Raw genomic sequence first — 25,657 nt, 5'->3', positions numbered from 1 at the left:
CGAGCGAGCCATAAGCATCTGCGGTGCCATGGGGTCTCAAATCGAGTGGAGTGAGCTGCCACTCGTGGCAAGGAACCAGTCACAAAGGGATGAGCTGCTATCTCAAGTAGCAGCAGGTATAAGCCGACAGATACGTGTCTCTTTCCAGGCAGCTGAGGTGATAACGGCTGTGTTTACTGGACACAAGTCGCTCTGCGAGGTGCAGCCTCCATGGCATGTCAGTCTGTCAAGGTCGCAGCACTTCGCGTGAGCGCGCGCACACACACTTACAAACAAACCCACCCACGCACCCACCCACCTACCCACACTATATATACAGGGTGAGTCACCTAACGTTACCGCTGGATATATTTCGTAAACCACATCAAATACTGACGAATCGATTCCACAGACAGAACGTGAGGAGAGGGGCTAGTGTAATTGGTTAATACAAACCATAAGAAAATGCACGGAAGTATGTTTTTTAACACAAACCTACGTTTTTTTAAATGGAACCCCGTTCGTTTTGTTAGCACATCTGAACATATAAACAAATACGTTATCAGTGCCGTTTGTTGCATTGTAAAATGTTAATTACATCCGCCCCCCATGAACCATGGACCTAGCCGTTGGTGGGGAGGCTTGCGTGCCTCAGCGATACAGATGGCCGTACCGTAAGTGCAACCACAACGGAGGGGTATCTGTTGAGAGGCCAGACAAACATGTGGTTCCTGAAGAGGGGCAGCAGCCTTTTCAGTAGTTGCAGGGGCAACAGTCTGGATGATTGACTGATCTGGCCTTATAACATTAACCAAAACGACCTTGCTGTGCTGGTACTGCGAACGGCTGAAAACAAGGGGAAACTACAGCCGTAATTTTTCCCGAGGACATGCAGCTCTACTGTACGATTAAATGATGATGGCGTCCTCTTGGGCAAAATATTCCGGAGGTAAAATAGTCCCCCATTCGGATCTCCGGGCGGGGACTACTCAGGAGGACGTCGTTATCAGGAGAAAGAAAACTGGCGTTCTACGGATCGGAGCGTGGAATGTCAGATCCCTTAATCGGGCCGGTAGGTTAGAAAATTTAAAAAGGCAAATGGATAGGTTAAAGTTAGATATTGTGGGAATTAGTGAAGTTCGGTGCCAGGAGGAACAAGACTTTTGGTCAGGTGATTACAGGGTTATAAATACAAAATCAAATAGGGGTAATGCAGGAGTAGGTTTAATAATGAATAAAAAAATAGGAGTGCGGGTTAGCTACTACAAACAGCATAGTGAACGCATTTTTGTGGCCAAGATAGACACAAAGCCCATGCCTACTACAGTAGTACAAGTTTATATGCCAACTACCTCTGCAGATGATGAAGAAATAGATGAAATGTATGACGAGATAAAAGAAATTTTTCAGGTAGTGAAGGGAGACGAAAATTTAATAGTCATGGGTGACTGGAATTCGTCAGTAGGAAAAGGGAGAGAAGGAAACATAGTAGGTGAATATGGATTGGGGGGAGGGAATGAAAGAGTAAGCCGCCTTGTAGAATTTTGCACAGAGCGTAACTTAATCTTAGCCAACACTTGGTTCAAGAATCATAAAAGAAGGTTGTATACCTGGAAGAATCCTGGAGATACTAAAAGGTATCAGATAGATTATATAAAGGTAAGACAGAGATTTAGGAACCAGGTTTAAAAATGTAAGACATTTCCTGGGGCAGATGTGAATTCTGACCACAATCTACTGGTTATGAACTGCAGATTGAAACTGAAGAAACTGCAAAAAGGTGGGAATTTAAGGAGATGGGACCTCGATAAACTGAAAGAACCAGAGGTTGTAGAGAGTTTCAGGGAGAGCATAAGGGAACAATTGACAGGAATGGGGGAAAGAAATACAGCAGAAGAAGAATGGGTAGCTCTGAGGGATGAAGTAGTGAAGGCAGCAGGGGATCAAGTAGGTAAAAAGACGAGGGCTAATAGAAATCCTCGGGTAACAGAAGAAATATTGAATTTAATTGATGAAAGGAGAAAATATAAAAATGCAGTAAATGAAGCAGGCAAAAAGGAATACAAACGTCTCAAAAATGATATCGACAGGAAGTGCAAAATGGCTAAGCAGGGATGGCTAGAGGACAAATGTAAGGATGTAGAGGCTTGTCTCACTAGGGGTAAGATAGATACTGCCTACAGGAAAATTAAAGAGACCTTTTGAGATAAGAGAACCACTTGTATGAATATCAAGAGCTCAGATGACAACCCAGTTCTAAGCAAAAAGGGAAGGCAGAAAGGTGGAAGGAGTATATAGAGGGTTTATACAAGGGCGATGTACTTGAGGACAATATTATGGAAATGGAAGAGGATGTAGATGAAGACGAAATGGGAGATAAGGTACTGCGTGAAGAGTTTGACAGAGCACTGAAAGACCTGAGTCGAAACAAGGCCCCGGAAGTAGACAACATTCCATTTGAACTACTGATGGCCTCGGGAGAGCCAGTCATGACAAAACTCTACCATCTGGTGAGCACGATGTATGAGACAGGCGAAATACCCTCAGACTTCAAGAAGAATATAATAATTCCAATCCCAAAGAAAGCAGGTGTTGACAGATGTGAAAATTACCGAACTATCAGTTTAATAAGTCACAGCTGCAAAATACTAACGCGAATTCTTTACACACGAATGGAAAAACTGGTAGAAGCCGACCTCGGGGAAGATCTGTTTGGATTCCGTAGAAATGTTGGAACACGTGAGGCAATACTGACCTTACGACTTATCTTAGAAGAAAGATTAAGAAAAGGCAAACCTACGTTTCTAGCATTTGTAGACTTAGAGAAAGCTTTTGACAATGTTAACTGGAATACTCTCTTTCAAATTCTGAAGGTGGCAGGGGTAAAATACAGGGAGCGAAAGGCTATTTATAGTTTGTACAGAAACCAGATGGCAATTATAAGAGTCGAGGGGCATGAAAGGGAAGCAGTGGATGGGAAAGGAGTAAGACAGGGTTGTAGCCTCTCCCCGATGTTATTCAATCTGTATATTGAGCAAGCAGTAAAGGAAACAAAAGAAAAATTCGGAGTAGGTATTAAAATTCATGGAGAAGAAGTAAAAATTTTGAGGTTCGCCGATGACATTGTAATTCTGTCAGAGACAGCAAAGGACTTGGAAGAGCAGTTGAACGTAATGGACAGTGTCTTGAAAGGAGGATATAAGATGAACATCAACAAAAGCAAAACGAGGATAATGGAAAGTAGTCAAATTAAGTCGGGTGATGCTGAGGGAATTTGATTAGGAAATGAGACACTTAAAGTAGTTAAGGAGTTTTGCTATTTAGGGAGTAAAATAACCGATGATGGTCGAAGTAGAGAGGATATAAAATGTAGACTGGCAATGGCAAGGAAAGCGTTTCTCAAGAAGAGGAATTTGTTAACATCCAGTATAGATTTAAGTGTCAGGAAGTCGTTTCTGAAAGTATTTGTATGGAGTGTAGCCATGTATAGAAGTGAAACGTTGACGATAAATAGTTTGGACAAGGAGAGAATAGAAGCTTTCGAAATGTGGTGCTACAGAAGAATGCTGAAGATAAGGTGGGTAGATCACGTAACTAATGAGGAGGTATTGAATAGGATTGGGGAGAAGAGAAGTTTGTGGCACAACTTGACTAGAAGAAGGGATCGGTTGGTAGGACATGTTTTGCGGCATCAAGGGATCACAAATTTAGCATTGGAGGGCAGTGTGGAGGGTAAAAATCGTAGAGGGAGACCAAGAGATGAATACACTAAGCAGATTCAGAAGGTTGTAGGTTGCAGTAGATACTGGGAGATGAAGAAGCTTGCACAGGATAGAGTAGCATGGAGAGCTGCATCAAACCAGTCTCAGAACTGAAGACCACAACAACAACAACAATTACATCCGGAGATATTGTAACCTAAAGTTGACGCTTGAGTACCACTCCTCCGCTGTTCGATCGTGTGTATCGGAGAGCACCGAATTACGTAGGGATCCAAAGGGAACGGTGATGGACCTTAGGTACAGAAGAGACTGGAACAGCACATTACGTCCACATGCTAACACCTTTTTATTGGTCTTTTTCACTGAGGCACATGTACATTACCATGAGGGGTGAGGTACACGTACACACGTGGTTTCCGTTTTCAATTACGGAGTGGAATAGAGTGTGTCCCGACATGTCAGGCCATTAGATGTTCAATGTGGTGGCCATCATTTGCTGCTCACAATTGCAATCTCTGGCGTAATGAATGTCGTATACGCCGCAGTACATCTGGTGTAATGTCGCCGCAGGCTGCCACAATACGTTGTTTCATATCCTCTGGGGTTTAGGCATATCACGGTACGCATTCTCCTTTAACGTACTCCATAGAAAGAAGTCCAGAGGTGTAAGATCAGGAGAACGGGCTGGCCAATTTATGCGTCCTCCACGTCCTATGAAACGCCCGTCGATCATGTACCTCACCCCTCATGGTAATGTACATGTGCGTCAGTGAAAAAGACCAATAAAAAGGTGTTAGCATGTGGACGTAATGTGCTGTTCCAGTCTCTTCTGTACCTAAGGTCCATCACCGTTCCCTTTGGATCCCTACGTAATTCGGTGCTCTCCGATACACACGATCGAACAGCGGAGGAGTGGTACTCAAGCGTCAACTTTAGGTTACAATATCTCCGGATGTAATTAACATTTTACAATGCAAGAAACGGCACTGATAACGTATTTGTTTATATGTTCAGATGTGCTAACAAAACGAACGGGGTTCCATTTAAAAAAACGTACGTTTGTGTTAAAAAACATACTTTCGTGCATTTTCTTATGGTTTGTATTAACCAATTACACTAGCCCCTCTCCTTACGTTCGGTCTGTGGAATCGATTCGTCAGTATTTGATGTGGTTTACGAAATATATCCAGCGGTAATCTTAGGTGACTCACCCTCTATGTGTGTGTGTGTGTGTATGTGTGTGTGTGTGTGTGTGTGAGAGTGAGTGTGTGTGTGTGTGAGTGAATGTGTGTGTGTGTTTTTTTTCTGTTCGGAACATCTGCCTCCTGTTTGCGTGCAGGTCGTGTACCTCCTATTACTTGTAAAACCCTGAAGCAGCAGTACTTGAGAACATTTGACAAATAAAATTTACCTAAAATCATTACATACAATTATCTTGTTTAATGCAACTACCAAACACGGCCCTTCTGCCTCATATTCAAAAATAATAAAAATGAAGTGTCCATTACTTTACAAACGTGACTTGAATCTAGGGCCTTTAAAATTGAAACATCTAGCCTTGGCCTTCTGGACCTCTTAAAAAATGAAAGAAGACACTTAACGAGCAAAATATAATACTGGCTCTATATTAATTAAACTATTATAGCTCTTGCCCCCACCCCCTATGAACCATTGACCTTGTCGTTGGTGGGGAGGCTTCCATGCCTCAGCGATACAGATAGGCGTACCGTACGTGCAACCACAATGGATGGGTATCTGTTGAGAGGCCAGACAAACATGTGGTTCCTGAAGAGGGGCAGCAGTCTTTTCAGTAGTTGTAGGGGTAACCGTCTGGATGATTGACTGATCTGGCCTTGTAACACTAACCAAAACGGCCTTGCTGTACTGGTACTGCAAACGGCTGAAAACAAGGGGAAGCTACAGCCGTAATTTTTCCCGACGGCGTGCAGCTTTACCGTATGGTTAAATGATGATGACGTCCTCTTGGGTAAGATATTCTGGAGGTAAAATAGTCCCCAATTCAGATCTCCGGGCGGGGACTACTCAGGAGGATGTTGTGATCAGGAGAATGGAAAGTGGCGCTCTATGGATCGGAGTGTGGAATGTCAGACCCCTTAATTGGGCAGGTAGGTTAGAAAATTTAAAAAGGCAAATGGATAGGTTAAAGTTAGATGTAGTGGGAACTAGTGACTTTCGGTGGCACGAGGAACAAGACTTCTGGTCAGGCGAATAGAGGGCTATAAATACAAAATCAAATAGGGGTAATTCAAGAGTAGGTTTAATAACGAATAGGAAAATAGGAATGCTTGTAAGCTACTACAAACAGCATAATGAATGCATTATTATGGCCAAGTTAGATACGAAGCCCACGCCTACCACAGTAATACAGGTTTATATGCCAACAAGCTCCACAGATGATGAAGAGATTGATGAAATGTATGATGAGATAAAAGAAATTATTCAGGTAGTGAGGGGAGACTAAAATTTAATAGTCATTGGTGACTGGAACTCGATAGTAGGAAAAGGAAGAGAAGGAAACGTGGTAGGTGAATGGGGAATGGGAGTAAGGAATGGAAGAGGAAGCCGCCTGGTAGAATTTTGCACATAGCACAACTTAATCATAGCTAACACTTGGTTCAAGAATAATGAAAGAAGGTTGTATACATGGAAGAAGCCTGGAGATACTGGAAGGTCTCAGATAGATTATATAATGGTAAGACAGAGATTCAGGAACCAGGTTTAAAAATGTAAGACATTTCCAGGGGCAGTGTGGACTCTGACCACAATCTATTGGTTATGAGCTGTAGATTATAACTGAAGAAACTGCAAAAAGGAGGGAATTTGAGGAGATGGGACCTGGATAAACTGAAAGAACCAGAGGTTGTAGAGAGTTTTAGGGTGAGGAATTGGGGAACGACTGACAAGAATGGGGAAAAAAATTCGTTAGAAGAAGAATGGGTAGCTTTGAGACATGAAATAGTGAAGGCAGGAGAGGATCAGGTAGGTAAAAAGACGAGGGATAGTAGAAATCCTTGGATAATTGAAGAGATATTGAATTTAATTGATGAAAGGAGAAAATACAAAAATGCGTAATGAAGCGGGCAAAAAGGAATACAAACGTCTCAAAAATAAGATCGACAGCAAGTGCAAAATGGCTAAGCAGGGATGACTAGAGGACAAATATAAGGATGTAGAGGCGCATATCACTAGGAGTAAGATAGATACTGCCAACAGGAAAACTAAAGAGACCTTTGGAGATAAGAGAACCACTTGCATGAATATCAATAGCTCAGATGGAAACCCAGTTCTAAGCGAAGAAGGAAAAGCAGAAAGGTGGAAAAAGTATATAGAGGGTCTATACAAGAAAGATGTTCTTGAGGACAATATTATGGAAATGGAAGAGGATGTAAATGAAGATGAAAAAGGAGATATGCTACTGCGTAAAGAGTTTGACACAGCACTGAAAGACTTATGTCGAAACAAGGCCCTGGGAGAGCCAGGCCTAACAAAGTTCTACCATCTAGTGAGCAAGATGTATGAGACAGGCAAAATACCCTCAGACTTCAAGAAGAATATAATAATTCCAATCCCAAAGAAAGCAGGTGTTAACCGATGTGAAAATTAACGAACTATCAGTTTAATAAGCCACAGCTGCAAAATACTTTAAAGACTAATGGAAAAACTGGCAGGGGCCGTCCTCGGGGAAGATCAGTTTGGATTCCGTAGAAATGTTGGAACACGTGAGGGAATACTGACCCTACGACTTATCTTAGAAAATAGATTAAGGAAAGGCAAACCTTCGTTTCTAGCATTTGTAGACTTAGAGAAAGCTTTTGAAAATGTTGACTGGAAAACTAGCTTTCAAATTCTGAAGGTGGCAGGAGTAAAATACAGGGAGCGAAAGGCTATTTACAATTTGTACAAAACCAGATGATAGTTATAAGAGTCGATGGGCGTGAAAGGGAAGCAGTGGTGGGGAAGGGAGTGAGATAGGGTTGTAGCCTATCCCCGATGTTATTCAATATGGATATTGAGCAAGCAGTAAAGGAAACAAAAGAAAAATTCGAAGGTAGGAGTTAAACTCCAAGGAGAAGAAATAAAAACTTTGACGTTTACCGATGACATTGTAATTCTGTCAGACACAGCAAAGCGCCTGGAAGAGCAGCTGAACAGAATGGACACTGTCTTGAAAGGAGGATATAAGATGACCAACAAAAGTAAAAAGAGGGTATTTGAATGTAGTCGAATTAAATCAGGTGATGCTGCGGGAATTAGATTAGGAAATGAGACGCTTAAAGTAGTAAATTAGTTTTTATATTTGGGGAGCAAAATAACTGATGATGGTCGAAGTAGAGGGGATATAAAATGTAGACTGGCAATGGCAAGGAAAGCGTTTCTGAAGAAGAGAAATTTGTTAACATCCAGTATAGATTTAAGTGTCAGGAAGTCGTTTCTGAAAGTATTTGTATGGAGTGTAGCCATGTATGAAAGTGAAACGTGGACGATAAATAGTTTGGACAAGAGGAGAATAGAAGGTTTCGAAATGTGGTGCTACAGAAGAATGCTGAAGATTAGATGGGTCTATCACATAACTAATGAGGAGGTATTAAACAGAATTGGAGAGAGGAATTTGTGGCACAACTTGATGAGTAGAAGAGGTCGGTTGGTAGGGCGTATTGTGAGGCATCAAGGGCTCACCAATTTAGTACTGGAGGGCAGCGTGGAAAGTAAAAATCGTAGAGGGAAACCAAGAGGTAAATACACTAAACAGATTCAGAAGGATGTACGTTGCAGTAGGTACTGGTAGATGAAGAAGCATGTACAGGATAGAGTAGTATGGAGACTTGCATCAAACAAGTCTCTGGACTCAAGACCACAACAACAGCTCTTACCGATGAGGTTCACTGGAAGAATGATGACAAATTAGGGAATCTTTCTGAGGTAACCACGGATGCTAAACGGAATTTCATGCACGTATTTCGTGCATTCACGATATATACATTACTGATGCGCCATACAGCTAAGCACTGAGGTAGTCCTTTGAATTTACATACTACCTGTTTATCTGTCTCTACATACTACCTGTTTTCTATCTCTCCCTTCCTTGCCGGCCGCGGTGGTCTCGCGATTCTAGGCGCTCAGTCCGGAACTGCGCGACTGCTACGGTCGCAGTTTCGAATCCTGCCTGGGGCATGGATGTGTGTGATGTCCTTAGGTTAGTTAGGTGTAACTAGTTCTAAGTTCTAGGGGACTGATGTCCACAGATGTTAAGTCCCATAGAGTTCAGAGCCATTTGAACCATTTGAACATCTCCCTTCCTTCTCTCGCTCTCTCTCTCTCTCTCTCTCTCTCTCTCTCTCTCTCTCTCTTCTGATGGTATTTTTTGTTTATTTTCTTTGAGTAAAAGTATTCTCTTTAATCGGCATCTCGTACCAGTTTTCTGAAACGTACAAGGATAAATGTGCAGAACGTTGATAATATAAAAATGTATAAGGCTTTATGATGATATTCATTACAACTGAACAATATTTCCTTATTATAATTACCGTACCTGTATTTGTGAGCTCAAGCTACCTCCATTTTTCACATTATAGTATTCCTCGCCAAACTATTGCATCCTAGGGTGGTAGTCGTATTGCTGTAAAACTCATTTAACATCACAAAGGTGGGCTTCCACAGGATGACGGTAGCATCCCCCTTGAACAGTAGATACAAAACAGTGAAACAAGTTCTGCGTCTTCAGTTTCTCGATCTCACGTACCTTTACCAGACGAGGCAAGTTATTACACAGCAGCATGGTGCCTCATACTACCGGTGTATTTCACACTAACGATCCACATTGGCTCGGCGCTCAGTGCATCTCACTACTGGCGTCAAATATTAACTACAATATGCAGATCATCATTGCAAGACAAACTCGTCCTACGCCTGAACCAATACGCACATTGTTTTTCAATACTGCCTCAAGTGTTGAAAATCGCTCACAAGAACTCCACATATATTCGTCGCCTTCTTCTTCCTTCTGCACCAGCCCAGGCTTATGAAAGTCGTTAACATCCATTAAACGAATCTCTTGATGGGTTAGATGTGTAGTCGACCTTTCGATCTGCGAATCCTGAGCGTCGCACTCTCATATCGTTATTATGAAAAATTTTCCTCACTCTGCTTCCACTACAGTGACCGTAAAGAATTTTAACTTACACATCAGCATCAGGTACGACATTTTAATTTATTATGTCTTTAGTATCAGCTATTTGCAATACATTTATCAGAGAGTATCAACATATACCACTGAATGTACAGTCGTGCTCAAAAGTATCTGATCACCTTTCATTGCGTTTCGCGCCGGCCGGAGTGGCCAAGCGGTTCTAGGAGCTACAGTCTGGAACCGCGCGACCGCTACAGTCGCAGGTTCGAATCCTGCCTCGGGCATGGATGTGTGTGATGTTCTTAGGTTAGTTAGGTTCAAGTAGTTCTAAGTTCTAGGGGACGAATGACCACAGCAGTTAAGTCCCATAGTGCTCAGAGCCATTTTTTGCATTTCGCCTGATTCGCATGCAACCCGCATAACGCAGCTGTCTCAAAAATCCAGAATGAGATTTTCACTCTGCAGTGGAGTGTGCGCTGATATGAAACTTCCTGGCAGATTAAAACTGTGTGCCCGACCGAGACTCGAGGAAGGAAGTTTTTTGTCCCAAAAACGTTCAAATGTGTGTGAAATCTTAAGGGGGATTAACTGCTACGGTCATCAGTCCCTAAGCTTACACACTACGTAACCTAAATTATCCTAAGGGCAAACACACACACACACACTCATGCCCGAGGGAGGACTCGAACCTCCGCCGGAACCAGTTGCACAGTCCATGACTGCAGCGCCCTAGACCGCTCGGCTAATCGCGCGCAGCGCATCTGTCTAGCAGGTCCTCTAATAGCTCCTTGGTGCAGTCACTTGACTATTAAAAATGGTTCCAACAAGTCACCACTAGAAAACACTGCTCTGTATCGCAATAACTCAAGTTGTAAAGTAATACCACTATACTACAAATGATTCAAATGGCATCTGAGTTCAGCAGTCCCCTAGAACTTAAAACTACTGAAACGTAACTAACTTAAGGACATCACACACATCCATGTCTGAGGCAGGAGTCGTACCTGAGACCTGCGACCGTGGCGGTCGTGCGGTTACAGGCTGAAGCGCCTAGAACCGCTCGGCCACCACGGCCGGCATACTACAACTATCAGGAAACACCTTACCACAGATAAGACTGTCGTTGAGGCTTGTAAGCTCACATATATTACAATAAATGACATACCTGAAATTTTACCACTCTCATTACTACGTCAGATAGGTAATGCACGTAGTAAGTTCGTCGTGTTCATGATTTTCTCTTCAAAGTAACATACCATACTTATTATTTAACACAAAATGACATTGAAATTTAAGTTATTCACGAGCAGCTAGTTGAGAATATGCATGAACTTCAAATGACACGACGAACCGTCTCGTTCTGCATATGGATTCAATCAAACCCAGGTCATGCAGACTAAGCAAAGATTTCGTGACTGACGGAAACTAACAGTCATTCCTGACCAGGAATACAGAGAGTGATATATCTCAATTTTAGACAGTATCAGTTAGCAGATATCAACTTAAAATTACATAATGTAAACATTTTTAACAGACGCGAATTCCTACCCAGCTTCTATTGTCCCTGTTAACGAACTACGAGTGATGTTAAATATTGCTTCTTCACAAGTAACTCACTTGAAATGCCGTGAAGTAAAACTTTGTGTTGCACAGGGATTCGAACCCAGAACCTAATCCGATTGTTATCGAAGCACAATGAACTGCAATATATCGGATTTTATCGGCGGTAGTTAGATGTTTTAACTGACATGACAAGACGAAACATGAGCTTTTTCCTTCCCAGGACTCCAACCCGGCACCTATCACTGTTATATGCTAGAGAAAACGAACGTTAAATATGGGTTTGTTACACCAGCAACGACATGTGAGCATGTTTGAACTAGAAAGAATACGATGAAGAGTTCAGTGCTGACTGGCAATCGAACCCCACATATATCATTGTTGACTACACCCAAAGAGACGTCAGCTCCATAAGCAGCTTGGAATAACATCCTTGAATGTACAGTGATCTCGAGAATTGTTCTGTGTCTCACTGGGAGTCAAAAACGTCAGATATCGTTAGTGTTGACAACGAATGAAAATACATTAAAAATCCAAATAATTATCCACCTGCAGATAGGTGTTCTCATGCTAGAGCTTGATAGTACATAATGGAAACTTTAGTGCCGGGCAAGGATTCGAACCCATTCACGCCCAATATGTGCAGACGTTGAGGAGTCTGCAGTTTTGAACAAACAACAAATTGTAGTCGAGCTGTATTGTCACGAAGGGATAAAATCTACATTAAGGGTTGTCTGATTTGCTTTCCAAGTCCAGAAGCAATTTTATTGACATACAGAAGCTCAATAAAAGATGGATTAAGTGTCCTGTAGCCATACATAGCGTTTGTTTCGTCAATACAAATAAATAACTAGTATAAGGAAGGATATTGGTGATAAGAGTTTTTACATGTCGCCATTCCTGACTTTATGGTGGTTCAACCTAACGTCTACTTGGTAGAGAAGGAATATTCTGTTTAATGTGAATTTCAGACCACAATGCGATTGTACCTTCTTCACTTGGTGCAGACAGAAGAGAATAGAATATGTCTCTCCCTATCAAAAATCATCAGCAGAAGTTTGAATCTAACCCACTCTATAAGTATATGAAACTACCATCAATCCAACAGACCACCAAATCCGCTTCTCTGTTAGTTATTTTTCCGTTGTAACGCCGTTGCACCACAATGGATGATAATTCTGACACACATGTTCCCCATAGGGGTTTGCAGCATGTTCAGTACATTCATTTACCTAATTGAACGAATCACCACGAACTAGCTGCCTCGGCTACTCAGTGCACACATTCGACTCTATTTTGTAATCATAGAAATAAAATCACGTAACTGCAACCTACACAGAACTGCCAACAGTGTAGGATGCAGAAATGTATACAGGAAATGTTCCTTTCAACTTGAGCTACTGTATTGCGCCATCTGTTTGTTGAAAACGTCGTGCAGTGCAAAAGAGAAGCTGTAACTGTCTGCCTCTCAGAAGTCTAGATCCTGCCATATGCATTATCTCACAGCACTGTGGAATGCGGAAGTTCTGGAGAAATTTAATAGACAGGCAGGCAGCAGATGCATCTCGAAACTTTAGTATGATGTATGGGGAGAGCACATCGTGCTAAAATACGTCAGAAAAGTATTTTCTACATTATCTGTCGTGTGGTAGTAGCATTTTATACTTAGTAGAACCTTGTTTGACAGATTCAACTAAAAACGAGTTTTCAACATGCATGAAATCAATAAGCTACATTTGCATTGAAACTTCCTGGCAGATTAAAACTGTGTGCCCGACCGAGACTCGAACTCGGGACCTTTGCCTTTCGCGGGCAAGTGCTCTACCATCTGAGCTACCGAAGCACGACTCACGGCCGGTCCTCACAGCTAAGACGCCAATTTGTCTGTCATCATGGTATTAAGTCGACAGAAATAATTATTTATTATTGCCTGCATCACTAGCATCCCGTTGTCGTCGTCTCTTACTGAGATTTTCATATTACCCTGAAGACAAGACGCCGAGATAAATAATGTCCGTGACGAAACATCCGACATTCCATTCATCCTGATCTGTTCGTTACGTGCATCGGCAGCAATGAGTGACAGGAAAGCTGTTGTGAGATGATGAATAACAATAACAATAGTAGTAATAACAAATCAGTAATCAAGGTTGTTTTTGCATTACAGACAATTGTTAACGATTAACAAAATAACCAAGAAGGGTTGAGTGTTTTATTGGAGCACTGCATAGGTGTTCTTACCACTTCGTTAATGAATTCTGTTCTGGTTGTTTGCAAAGAGAAAAGAAAGAACCCTGTAGCCATACATACAAGAAATTACTATAAGACTTTCAGAGAAAACTTACAGGAATACCAGGCACCTAGATTGTGCTTCAAAGATCCCGATGGCTCTTTGGAACTTAACACGAAAAATAACTGCAAAATGTAAGCTCAATATTTCAGTTCCCTCCACAACTGCGAACCACCTCAAGATAAACTTGTCTTCTCTTCACCAGTGTTCACACACCCAGACACACATGCCCCGGATGTCGAAGAAATTATGGAGATAGTCAAACAGCAAAGCACCAGGAGAAGATGGGATCATTGATGAATTCTGGAAACTAAACGGTCCTATACTTATGCAGCAACTGTATCATATGAAATCAGACATATGGATGACGAAGCAAATACCAGAGGACTCGAAATTTGATCTAATTCACTCGCTACACAAAAAGGGCTACAAGACTGACATCAACAATTACAGAGGAATTTCCCTGCTTCCAGTCGCTTACAAAATCCTCTCCAAAGCACTTTTAAATAGGATAGAATCCCCAGCAGATCCACTAATTGGTGAATACCAGACCGGATTCAGAAAAGGACGAGAATGTGTGGAACAGATCTTGTGCTGAAAGACGATGTTACAAATGAGGAAATGCAGAAACACGGTAATTACATTCATCGACTTCAGGAAAGCATACAATTCAGTGGACCTTGAAACCCTGTTTAAAATCATGGAAGAATTTTAGACCGATCAAAAGACGCAAAAAATCACAGGACAGACAGTTACAGGAACAACATCCAAAGTGAAATTCATGGACGAAATATCAAAACCCTTCAAAATTAAAACTTGAGTCCTACAGGCGGTTACTGTCCCCAATGTTTTTCAATTTTGGTTCTAGAAAATATCATGAGGGAATGGGAATCTCATGCAAAGGGCATCCAAATTGGTATCAAGAAAGAGAACCGAATTAAAGTCAAGTGCCTTGCTTTCGCTGACGGTATTGAAATTATCACTAATAACAGAACAGAAGCGATTCACGCAGTGGAAAAACTACATTAAGTTTCACAAAGAAACAGACTAAAGGTATCTTGTGAAAAAAATATATATATGGAAAGACAGCCAGAAAATAAATCCCCTTTAATCACAAAACATAGTAAAATTGCGCGATTCTGTCATTTTAAATACCTCAGAGAAACTACACAGTCCTCAGGATTAAACCGAATTCCCAAGCTCCAGAAGGCCTACAAGCTAACACAGACGCAATACAACAAGAAGTGCATTTCGACAGACGCAAATGTAAGGCACTATACAACAGTGATTCTTCTAGGAGCAATTTACGCAACTGAAACAATGGTGATTGATGGTCATTAGAAAATTAGGGAAATAGAAAAGCAGGAAAGAAAAATTCTCAGGAAGATATACTGAGAAATCAACAAAAACTTCATTTGGATGAAGAGACCACAAAACGAGCTCTATATAACGACCAACACATTAACAGACGAAATCAGAAACGCCGAGCCAAATTTTATACACATATCTATAGGATGGAAGACTCCAGGACAGCAAGGAAGCTTTTCAGTGTTATAATGAAGAGTAAATGCGGCACAGAATGGCTGAAAGAAGTCCAGAGAGACCTGCAACAGATCAACATAAAAAATCTCGAAGACCACTCTGAGTGTCAGAATAAAATCACAAGTGTGAAGTTTGAGGGAAGAACATCGCGGCAGCCTGGTAAAAAATTGACAGGAGAATGGAAGAAAGAGCATTCTGAGAGGTTGAAGAGTTTTTGGGAAGCAAAGAAGAAAAACATCCGGAGACGAAATTATGAATTCAAGTTCAATTGCTCTCGTGAAGGAGAACAATCGTTATAACAATAAAAATATATAATGGCTAATTTTGTGGTTGTAATATTAAGAACAGATTAGCTAAAATCAGTTTCATTTAAAAGAGGTCAGCTACAGTAACATCACTTGTTTCTAATAATTAATTTTGTTCAAAAATACTTTTTAGAAAAATAAATAGGGGGTGATGTGGTGAAACAAACGCTGTATCATTGTGAGAGATGCAGAGGCGAGCGAGTGTGCTTGGACTTACCTCAGTTCACTGTTAGTAGCACCACGTCGTCAAAACGCACCTGTCCATAGCATACAAAGGATTGCATCATAATGTAAGAGTGAAATTAAAAATTACAATAACTGTTCCAACCCTTGTCAGTGTGTGCGCTTCAGTATATTAAATGTTAACACAGTTAAGTCTCAGAATGATCAAATGAATATGTTGTGCTACATATATCAGTTTCAGAAAAAAATTAGTGACGGTAAATAATGAAACCAGAAAGCTAAAAACTGTTCAGAATGTGCAAACGTATGTCAATCCAAAGTTGCAAGTCTCAAATTAATCAGAGCGGTATTTTGGTCAAAATCTGCGTTATTACGAAAAACTGAAGGCGCTAAATATTAGACTTAGAAAGATGAAAATTCGTATGCAGCCTCATTTTAATCCACAAATCTTATATCTCTAACAGCAATAAGCTACCTCTATTATTTTTCGAGTTATTTACTAGGAACCACACTTGGAACAAAAAGTCCCTATTCATTATATCTTAATTATAACTTTTATCCATTATCGAAAGCTCTAATTTCACCAATTGTTTACACTGATAAAATAATACATCTGTACCAAGTTTGAAGACATTAGTGTAAATAACAATCATTACAAGGAATCTTAAACAGACAGCTCAGAGGTCATGTTCTGCTGTCGGTTCCGTTCTAAAAATTCCAGCCAGCAAAGTTTAAATATAGTCATGCTAAAACTCCTTCAGTAACCAAACCAAAATTGACTCAGATTGTATAAACATTAAGAAGACTGTAAATTACTAACCGATTACCATTAAATAATGGGTGTCCGAGAAGTGGCCATTTAGATGCTGCTACCTGTGACTAGAGCAATTGATAGCATATGTTCCGTTCGGCTGTCCGCTGTGCCTGTATATAAATACAGTCAGAGAGGCAAGGAAAAGACACTTCGAACCGAGGTATCAGTCCGTCAAATCCTTGCCTGCGCTGTGTCTACGCTGATGTCACAGCATTGCAGCTAGCAAAAGCGTTTTTGCTAAAGTAGGAAGTGAACTCGCGAGGGATGTACACCGACCTCAATCGCTTAGACTTCACGAAAGTACACTACTGGCCATTAAAATTGCTTCACCACGAACATGACGTGCTACAGGCGCGAAATTTAACCGACAGGAAGACGATGCTGTGATATGCAAATGATTAGCTTTTCAGAGCATTCACACAAGGTTGGCGCCGTTGGTGACACCTACAACGTGCTGACACGAGGAACGTTTCCAACCGATTTCTCATACACAAACAGAATTTGACCGGCGTTGCCTGGTTAAACCTTGTTGTGATGCCTCGTGTAAGGAGGAGATGCATGCCATCACGTTTCCGACTTTGATAAAGGTCGGATTGTAGCCTATTCCGATTGCGGTTTATCGTATCGCGACATTGCTGCTCGCATTGGTCGAGATCCAATCACTGTTAGCAGATTATGGAATCGGTGGGTTCAGGAGGGTAATACGGAACGCCGTGCTGGATCCCAACGGCCTCGTATCACTAGCAGTCGAGATGACAGGCATCTTATCCGCGTGGCTGTAACGGATCGTGCAGTCAAGTCTCGAACCCTGAGTCAACAGATGGGGACGTTTGCAAGACAACAACCATCTGCGCGAACATGCAGCAGCATGGACTAACAGCTCGGAGACCATGGCTGCGGTTACCCTTGACGCTGCATCACAGACAGGAGCGCCTGCGATGGTGTACTCAACGACGAACCTGGGTGCACGAATAGCAAAAAGACATTTTTTCGGATGAATCCAGGTTCTGTTTACAGCAGCATGATGGTCGCATCCGTGTTTATCGCATTGAAAGCACATTGGAAGCGTGTATTCGTCATAGCCATACTGGCGTTATCATCCGGCGTGATGGTATGGGGTGCCATTGGTTACACGTCTCGGTCACCTTTTGTTCGCTTTGACGGAACTTTGAACAGTGGACGTTACATTTCAGATGTGTTACGACCCGTGGCTCTACCCTCCATTCGATCCCTGCAAAACCCTACATTTCAGCAGGATAAGGCACGACTGCATGTTGCAGGTCCTGTACTGGCCTTTCTGGATACAGAAAATGTTCGACTGCTGCCCTGGCCAGCACATTCTCCAGATCTTTCACCAATTGAAAACGTCTGGTCAATGGTGGCCGAGCAACTGGCTCGCCACAATACGCCAGTCACTACTCTTGATGAACTCTGGTATCGTGTTGAAACTGCATGGGCAGCTGTACCTGTTCACGCCATCCAAGCTCTGTTTGACTCAATGCGCAGGCATATCAAGGCCGTTATTACGGCTATAGGTGGTTGTTCTGGGTACTGATTTCCCAGGATCTATGCACCCAAATTGCGTGAAAATGTAATCATATGTCAGTTCTAGTATTATATGTTTGTCCTATGAATACCCGTTTATCATCTGCATTTATTCTTGGTGTAACAATTTTAATGGGCAGTAGTATAACTATATGTGAGCCACTCGTAATGTTGACAAAACACTGTAGCAAGTGGCGAGATTGTTTTCCACATTTAAGGTGAATTACTAACTTTTGGTGATTACAAGTCAGAGCGACAAACCATTTTATTTGGAACTTTCCATAGAAGTCACCTCTGAACTGTTAATAATGTTCTTTCCGACAGAGTTATTAGTTACAATAGAATATTTTGTGCAGGCGAACTTTTTACTGAATATATCAATCACCTAAGAGTGAAAACCTTTTTTTATGGCCTTAGGTCCTGATCATGCTATCGAAATATCTAGCAGGAACATTTCCTTTTGGTGTATGCAAAGAGTAATGTGGATTTGCAGATTGCAAAATTATCGTTAGTATGTTCATTATCGCTTTCTGGCAGACCGCAAAAATAGTTATCAGGCTTTTTGAACAGTAAATATTATTTACCCGCCGCCCACAAATACCAGAAAGGTTAAATAGTAAACAACGTTACGTGCACTGGAGTTTGCCGCAATATCGTTTGCAATACGTGTCATTTTTGTTGCAAATAAGCCAGTTGCAGAATGTTACACCGAATACATACTATAGAAATTACCCAGGGATTCACCGATAAAAGCGGACACTAAATATGCATACATAACATATAGGTCATTATACTGCACAGTGCAGACTGTATTTTGTACCGCTGCTACTCATTCCGCTTCCTGTTCCTTTGAAAATGAAGCGAGGGAAAAACGAGCCTCAATAAACCTCCAGATTGGTTCTAATTTCTCTTATCTTCGTGGTCCTTAGGCGAAATGTAGGCAGACGGCAATATAACACTTCTGCAGTCAGTCGCATCGGTAGTCTAAATATCCTCAGTAATGTGTCACGGAGCGAACGTCGTCTTACCTCCAGGGACCCTCATTTGACATCTTGACATACTGAAAGATAACCGGTTGACTTCTCTTGTATATAATTTATTTAACGAAAGATTTCGTAACATAGACATCACATCATCAGGTTAATTATGGTGGATCATACCAATAAACTTGCAACATGAACAGGACAGAATATTTCATGTCTATAAATAAATGACGCAATTATCGGATCATCCATTTGAGTCCAAGGAGCAATTCTGTAATACTCTCGTGTTGATCAAACCTACCAGTAACAAATCTAGCAGCCCGCCTCTTAATTGCTACAGTCTTCCTTTAACACCAACTCCCAAATACACCGGCAGTACTCAGGAGTGGACTGCACAAGTGGTCTATTTGTAGTCTCGTTTATAAATGGAGTACACTTTCAAGAAATTCTCCCAATAAACGAAAGTCTATCATTCACCTACCCTACAACCGATCTTATGTCCTCATTCCATTTCATTTCCGAAGCCGGCCGGAGTGGCCGTACGGTCCTAGGCGCTTCAGTCCGGAACCGCGTGACCGCTACGGTCGCAGGTTCGAATCCTGCCTCGGGCATGGATGTGTGTGATGTCCTTAGGTTAGTTAGGTTTAAGTAGTTCTAAGTTCTAGGGGACTTATGACCTCAACAGTTGAGTCCCATAGCGCTCAGAGCCATTTGAACCATTTCATTTCGTTTTGCAAGGTTACGCTGAGATGTTTAATTGACATGATAGTGAAGGATCATACCAGTGAAACTGTGTTTGAAATTGCAGTACTCGTCTGCATTAGCTTACATTTTTCTACATTTAGAGGAAGCTGTCAGTCATTACCCCAAAAAGAAATTTTGTCTAAGCCATCCTCGTTTCTTCTACAGCCAGTCAATGACTATAGGTTCCAACATATTACTACAGCGTCATCAGCAAACAATGTCGAACTGCTGATAATCCTGCCTCTCGTGTCTTTATGTATTTAAAGGGCACTAGCGGTTTTACCACACTGCCCTGGGGCACTGCAGACGGAATCGAAAAGATTAAGAAATGCTGCATAACATAACGCTCAGTTCCTGTAGATAACTTGCGTATTCGGAAATATGTCCGAGCAGCAACTATGGAATTGTAAATCAGTAGTCAGGGTAACGAATGTGTGGTTTTTCGAAGCAAGAAGTGTACATTACCGAAATCTGTATCTGCTACAGGCTAACATTCGTTACTAAGTTACTCCATGTCGGGCGCTGAAAGATGCGTGGATAATCCCCGGCACGCTTTGAGCCCAGTCGTGTCCACCACAGCAGAGTGTGGACGGAGGTTCCCATCGACGACACATAGCAAATTTCAACTGTTTCCAGGCACTGTCGATCGAGTTAATTTCAGTTGAAATCGCAGTCCAATCCGGACGATTCATGTTACTTAGAGGTATTCATGTGGTGGTGCTAAGAGGTCGAACGTTATCGTCTTGAAGGATAGTCTACCACGATAATCGGGAATACTGATTTTAAGGCTCATCAATAATTTTCAGTATATTGGTCAGCCCTTAAATTTCCCTTCGTAGCGATGAGAGCCATTAGATGTCCGTTTATAACACCAGTCAAAAACATAACTAGACCCACTTCCTCGCTGAACAGCTGGGACAGCGTGTCTGAGATGTGCGTTGCTCATACGAATAATGCACCAGTCGGTGAAGAGCAGCTGATGCCCTTTATCCAGATGTTCCACTGCCCACATTATTTGCTTTCTTCCTTTTCTTCTTGTGTTCTTAATGGATGCTTACAGACCTAGTTAATGATGTTAAGATGGTTCTGTATTGTCTGGGTCGACAAAGGATTCCCAGCCGCCTCAAAAGGGCTGTCTTTTGCTTTGTTTTGTATCTCACGACAGCGGTGGGATGTCTACCTCGATTCGTCCAGTAAATTCTCATGTTAAAAGCGCTTCCCGCCGTGAAATGACTGTGTGGGCTATGTCTAAACCTGAAACTGGAAATTACGCTTCTAGGGATGTTGAATGACCGAACAGTGTAAACAAGCCATATTGGAGACATAGCGTGTTCTACTGAACTACAGTGAGAAGGCAAATTTGCTTTTACCTCTATTATTCACGGATGGAATCTGCCTGTTGCTACTTACTGTGGCAAAAAAGTTTTCAAATGGCTCTAAGGAATGTGGGACTTATCAAATGAGGTCATCAGTCCCCTAGACTTAGAACTACCTAAACCTAACTAACTTAAGGACATCACAGACATCCATGTCCGAGGTTGGATTGAAACCTGCGACCGTGGCAGCAGCGCGGTTCCGGAACTGTGGCCAAAAAGGTCTTGATAAGGAAGTTCATGGTATGCGTATGTATAAATGTAATGAATATGCATAAAAATTTCAGACAGTCCAAATTCCCACAGAAGCAAGTCCACTAACATCCGCATTTGGAACTGTTGGAGTTCCGCTTGTTTCTGTTGCGCTCTACATTCCTTGCTGAACTCCGTTCCAAACTTTGGTCGAAGAACTCTCCACCGCCAATTTCGGCCGTTACTGCTATGAAAGCAACTCCATTGCAGCAGTACGTGTGGCGAGCAAGCAGGGGCACAGGCGCTGGTACGTGATTTCATAAACGAGCTTCCTTACGTACCGGCAGGTGGCCGCGCCGAGACGCGCAGTCTTGGCGACGATACAAAACAGCAGGGCCACTGCGAACTGGCCACTAGGCCACGAAGGTGTTGATCTGTACGGTCCTGGAGGCAACGTATCAGCACCACAAACATGCCACTAAACAATACAAATTCCCTTTAATTCAAGCAGAGTTGAGAACAGTCTGGCAGCCCTCACCGCAACACCAGCGCCACCCATACCTCAGCTACGATGTGGGCCGGCGAGCAGTGGACGGCCGTCTCGGTAACCATTCCCACCATAGTAACTCATGTTTCAGATCGATTATATAATGGTAAGCCGGAGATTTAGGAACCAGGTTTTCAATCGTAAGACATTTCGAGGGGCAGATGTGGACTCTGACCACTATCTATTGCTTATGAACTGTAGATTAAACCTGAAGAAACTGTAAAAAGGTGGGAATTTAAGGAGATGGGACCTGGATAAACTGAAAGAACCAGAGGTTGTACAGAGTTTCAGGGAGAGCATAAGGGAACAACTGACAGGAATGGGGGAAAGAAATACAGTAGAAGAAGATTGGGTAGCTTTGAGGGATGAAGTAGTGAAGGCAACAGAGGATCAAATAGGTAGTAGAAATCCTTGGGTAACAGAAGAAATATTGAATTTAATTGATGAAAGGAGAAAATATAAAAATGCAGTAAATGAAGCAGGCAAAAAGGAATACAAACGTCTCAAAAATGAGATCGACAGGGAGTGCAAAATGGCTAAGCAGGGATGACTAGAGGACAAATGTAAGGATGTAGAGGCTTATCTCACAAGGGTAAGATAGATACTGCCTACAGGAAAAATAAAGATACCTTTGGAGAAAAGAGAACCACTTGTACGAATATCAAGAGCTCAGATGGAAACCCAGTTCTGAGCAAAGAAGGGAAAGCAGAAAGGTGGAAGGAGTATATAGAGGGTCTATACAAGGGCGATGTACTTGAGGAAATTATTATGGAAATGGAAGAGGATGTAGGTGAACATGAAATGGGAGATATGATACTACGTGAAGAGTTTGACAAAGCACTGAAAGACCTGAGTCGAAACAAGGCCTCGGGAGTAGACAACATTCCATTAGAACTACTGTTAGTCTTGGGAGAGCCAGTCCTGACAAAACTCTACCATCTGGTGAGCAAGATGTATGAGACAGGCGAAATACCCTCAGACTTCAAGAAGAATATGATAATTCCAATCCCAAAGAAAGCAGGTGTTGACAGATTTGAAAATTACCAAACTATCAGTTTAAGAAGCCACGGCTGCAAAATACTAACACGAATTCTTTACAGACGAATGGAAAAACTGGTAGAAGCCGACCTCGGGGAAGATCAGTTTGGATTCCGTAGAAATGTCGGAACGCGTGAGGCAATACTGACCCTACGACTTATCTTAGAAAATAGGTTAAGGACAGGCTAACCTACGTTTCTAGCATTTGTAAACTTAGAGAAAGCTTTTGTAAATGTTGACTGGAATACTCTCTTTCAAATTCTGAAGGTGGCAGGGGTAAAATACAGGGAGCGAAAGGCTATTTACAATTTGTACGGAAACCAGATGGCAGTTATAGGAGTCGAGGGACATGAAAGGGTAACAGTGGTTGGGAAGGGAGTAAGACAGGGTTGTAACCTCTCCCCGATGTTATTCAATCTGTATATTGAGCAAGCAGTAAAGGAAACATAAGAAAAATTAGGAGTTAGTATTAAAATCCATGGAGAAGAAACAAAAACTTTGAGGTTCGCCGATGACGTTGTAATTCTGTCAGTAACAGCAAAGGACTTGGAAGAGCAGTTGAACGGAGTGGATAGTGTCTTGAAAGGAGGATTTAACGCGAACACCAACAAAAGCAAAACGAGGATAATGGAAAGTAGTCGAGTTAATTCGGGTGATGCTGAGGAAATTAGATTAGGAAATGAGACACTTAAAGTAGTAAAGGAGTTTTGCTGTTTGGGGAGCAAAATAACTGATGATGGTCGAAGTAGAGATGATATAAAACGTAGACTGGAAATAGCAAGAAAAGCGTTTCTGAAGAAGAGACATTTGTTAACATCGAGTATAGATTTAAGTGTCAGGAAGACGTTTCTGAAAGTATTCGTATGGAGTGTAGCCATGTATGGAAGTGAAACATTGACGATAAATGGTTTGGACAAGGAGAGAATAGAAGCTTTCAAAATGTGGTGCTACAGAAGAATGCTGAAGATTAGATGGGTAGTCACATAACTAATGAGGAAGTACTGAATAGGATTGGGGAGAAGAGAAGTTTGTGCCACAACTTGACTAAAAGGAGCTCTCGGTTTGTAGGACATGTTCTGAGGCATCAAGGGATCACCAATCTAGTATTGGAGGACAGCGTGGAGGGTAAAAATCGTAGAGGGAGACCAAGAGATGAATACACTAAGCAGACTCAGAAGGATGTAGGTTGCAGTAGGTACTGGGAGATGAAGAAGCTTGCACAGGATAGAGTAGCATGGAGAGCTGCATCAAACCAGTCTCAGGACTGAAGACCACAACGACAACCCATGTGGTTAAGTCTCTACCACCGGACTTGGATCAGTACAGCGGATGAGCCATCTCCTGGCTCTGCAGCAGCACCCAAATATCTGTACAGGGAGGCCTGCGATTAGTGGTCCGATCGGTACATCTACATTTACATCTGCATCTACATTTATACTCCCAAAGCCACCCAACGGCGTGTGGTGGAGGGCACTTCACTTGCCACTGTCATTATCTCCCTTCTCTGTTCCAGTCGCGTATGGTTCGCGGGAAGAACGACTGCCGGGAAGCCTCCATGCGCGCTCGAATCTCTCTAATTTTACATTCGTGATCTCCTCGGGAGGTATAAGAAGGATGAAGCAATATATTCTATACCTCATCCAGAAACGCTCCCTCTCGAAACCTGGACAGCAAGCTACACCGCGATGCAGAGCGCCTCTCTTGCAGAGTCTGCCACTTGAGTTTGCTAAACATCTTCGCAACGCTATCACGCTTACCAGATAACCCTGTGACGAAACGCGCCGCTCTTCTCTGAATCTTCTCTGTCAACCCGACATGGTACGGATCCCACACTGATGAACAATACTCTAGTATAGGTCGAAAGAGTGTATTGTAAGCCACCTCCTTTGTTGATGGACTACATTTTCTAAGGGCTCTCCAAATGAATCTCAACCTGGCACCCGACTTACCAACTATTAATTTTATATGATCATTCCACTTCAAATCGTTCCGTACGCAAAATGTTTCAAATGGCTCTGAGCACTAAGGGACTTAACAGCTGAGGTCATCAGTCCCATAGAACGTAGAACTACTTAAACCAAACTAACCTAAGGACATCACACACAACCATGCCCGAGGCAGGATTCGAACCTGCGACCGTAGCTGTCGCGCGGTTCTAGACTGAAGCGCCTAGAACCGCTCGGCCACACTGGCCGGCTTTCCGTACGCATACTCCCAGATATTTTACAGAAGTAACTGCTACCAGTGTTTGTTCTGCTATCATGTAATCATACAATAAAGGATCCTTCTTTCTATGTATTCGCATTACATTACATTTGTCTATGTTAAGGGTCAGTTGCCACTCCCTGCACCAAGTTCCTTTCCGCTGCAGATCTTCCTGCATTACGCTGCAATTTTCCAATGCTGCAACTTCTCTGTATACTACAGCATCATCCGAGAAAAGCCACATGGAACTTCCGACACTCTCTACTAGGTCATTTATATATACACTCCTGGAAATTGAAATAAGAACACCGTGAATTCATTGTCCCAGGAAGGGGAAACTTTATTGACACATTCCTGTGGTCAGATACATCACATGATCACACTGACAGAACCACAGGCACATAGACACAGGCAACAGAGCATGCACAATGTCGGCACTAGTACAGTGTATATCCACCTTTCGCAGCAATGCAGGCTGCTATTCTCC

This window comes from Schistocerca cancellata, chromosome 6 (genome assembly GCF_023864275.1).
Source record: "Schistocerca cancellata isolate TAMUIC-IGC-003103 chromosome 6, iqSchCanc2.1, whole genome shotgun sequence".
NCBI lineage: Eukaryota > Metazoa > Arthropoda > Insecta > Orthoptera > Acrididae > Schistocerca > Schistocerca cancellata.
The sequence above is the reverse complement of the archived record's forward strand: the minus strand, read 5'-3'. Positions refer to the sequence as shown.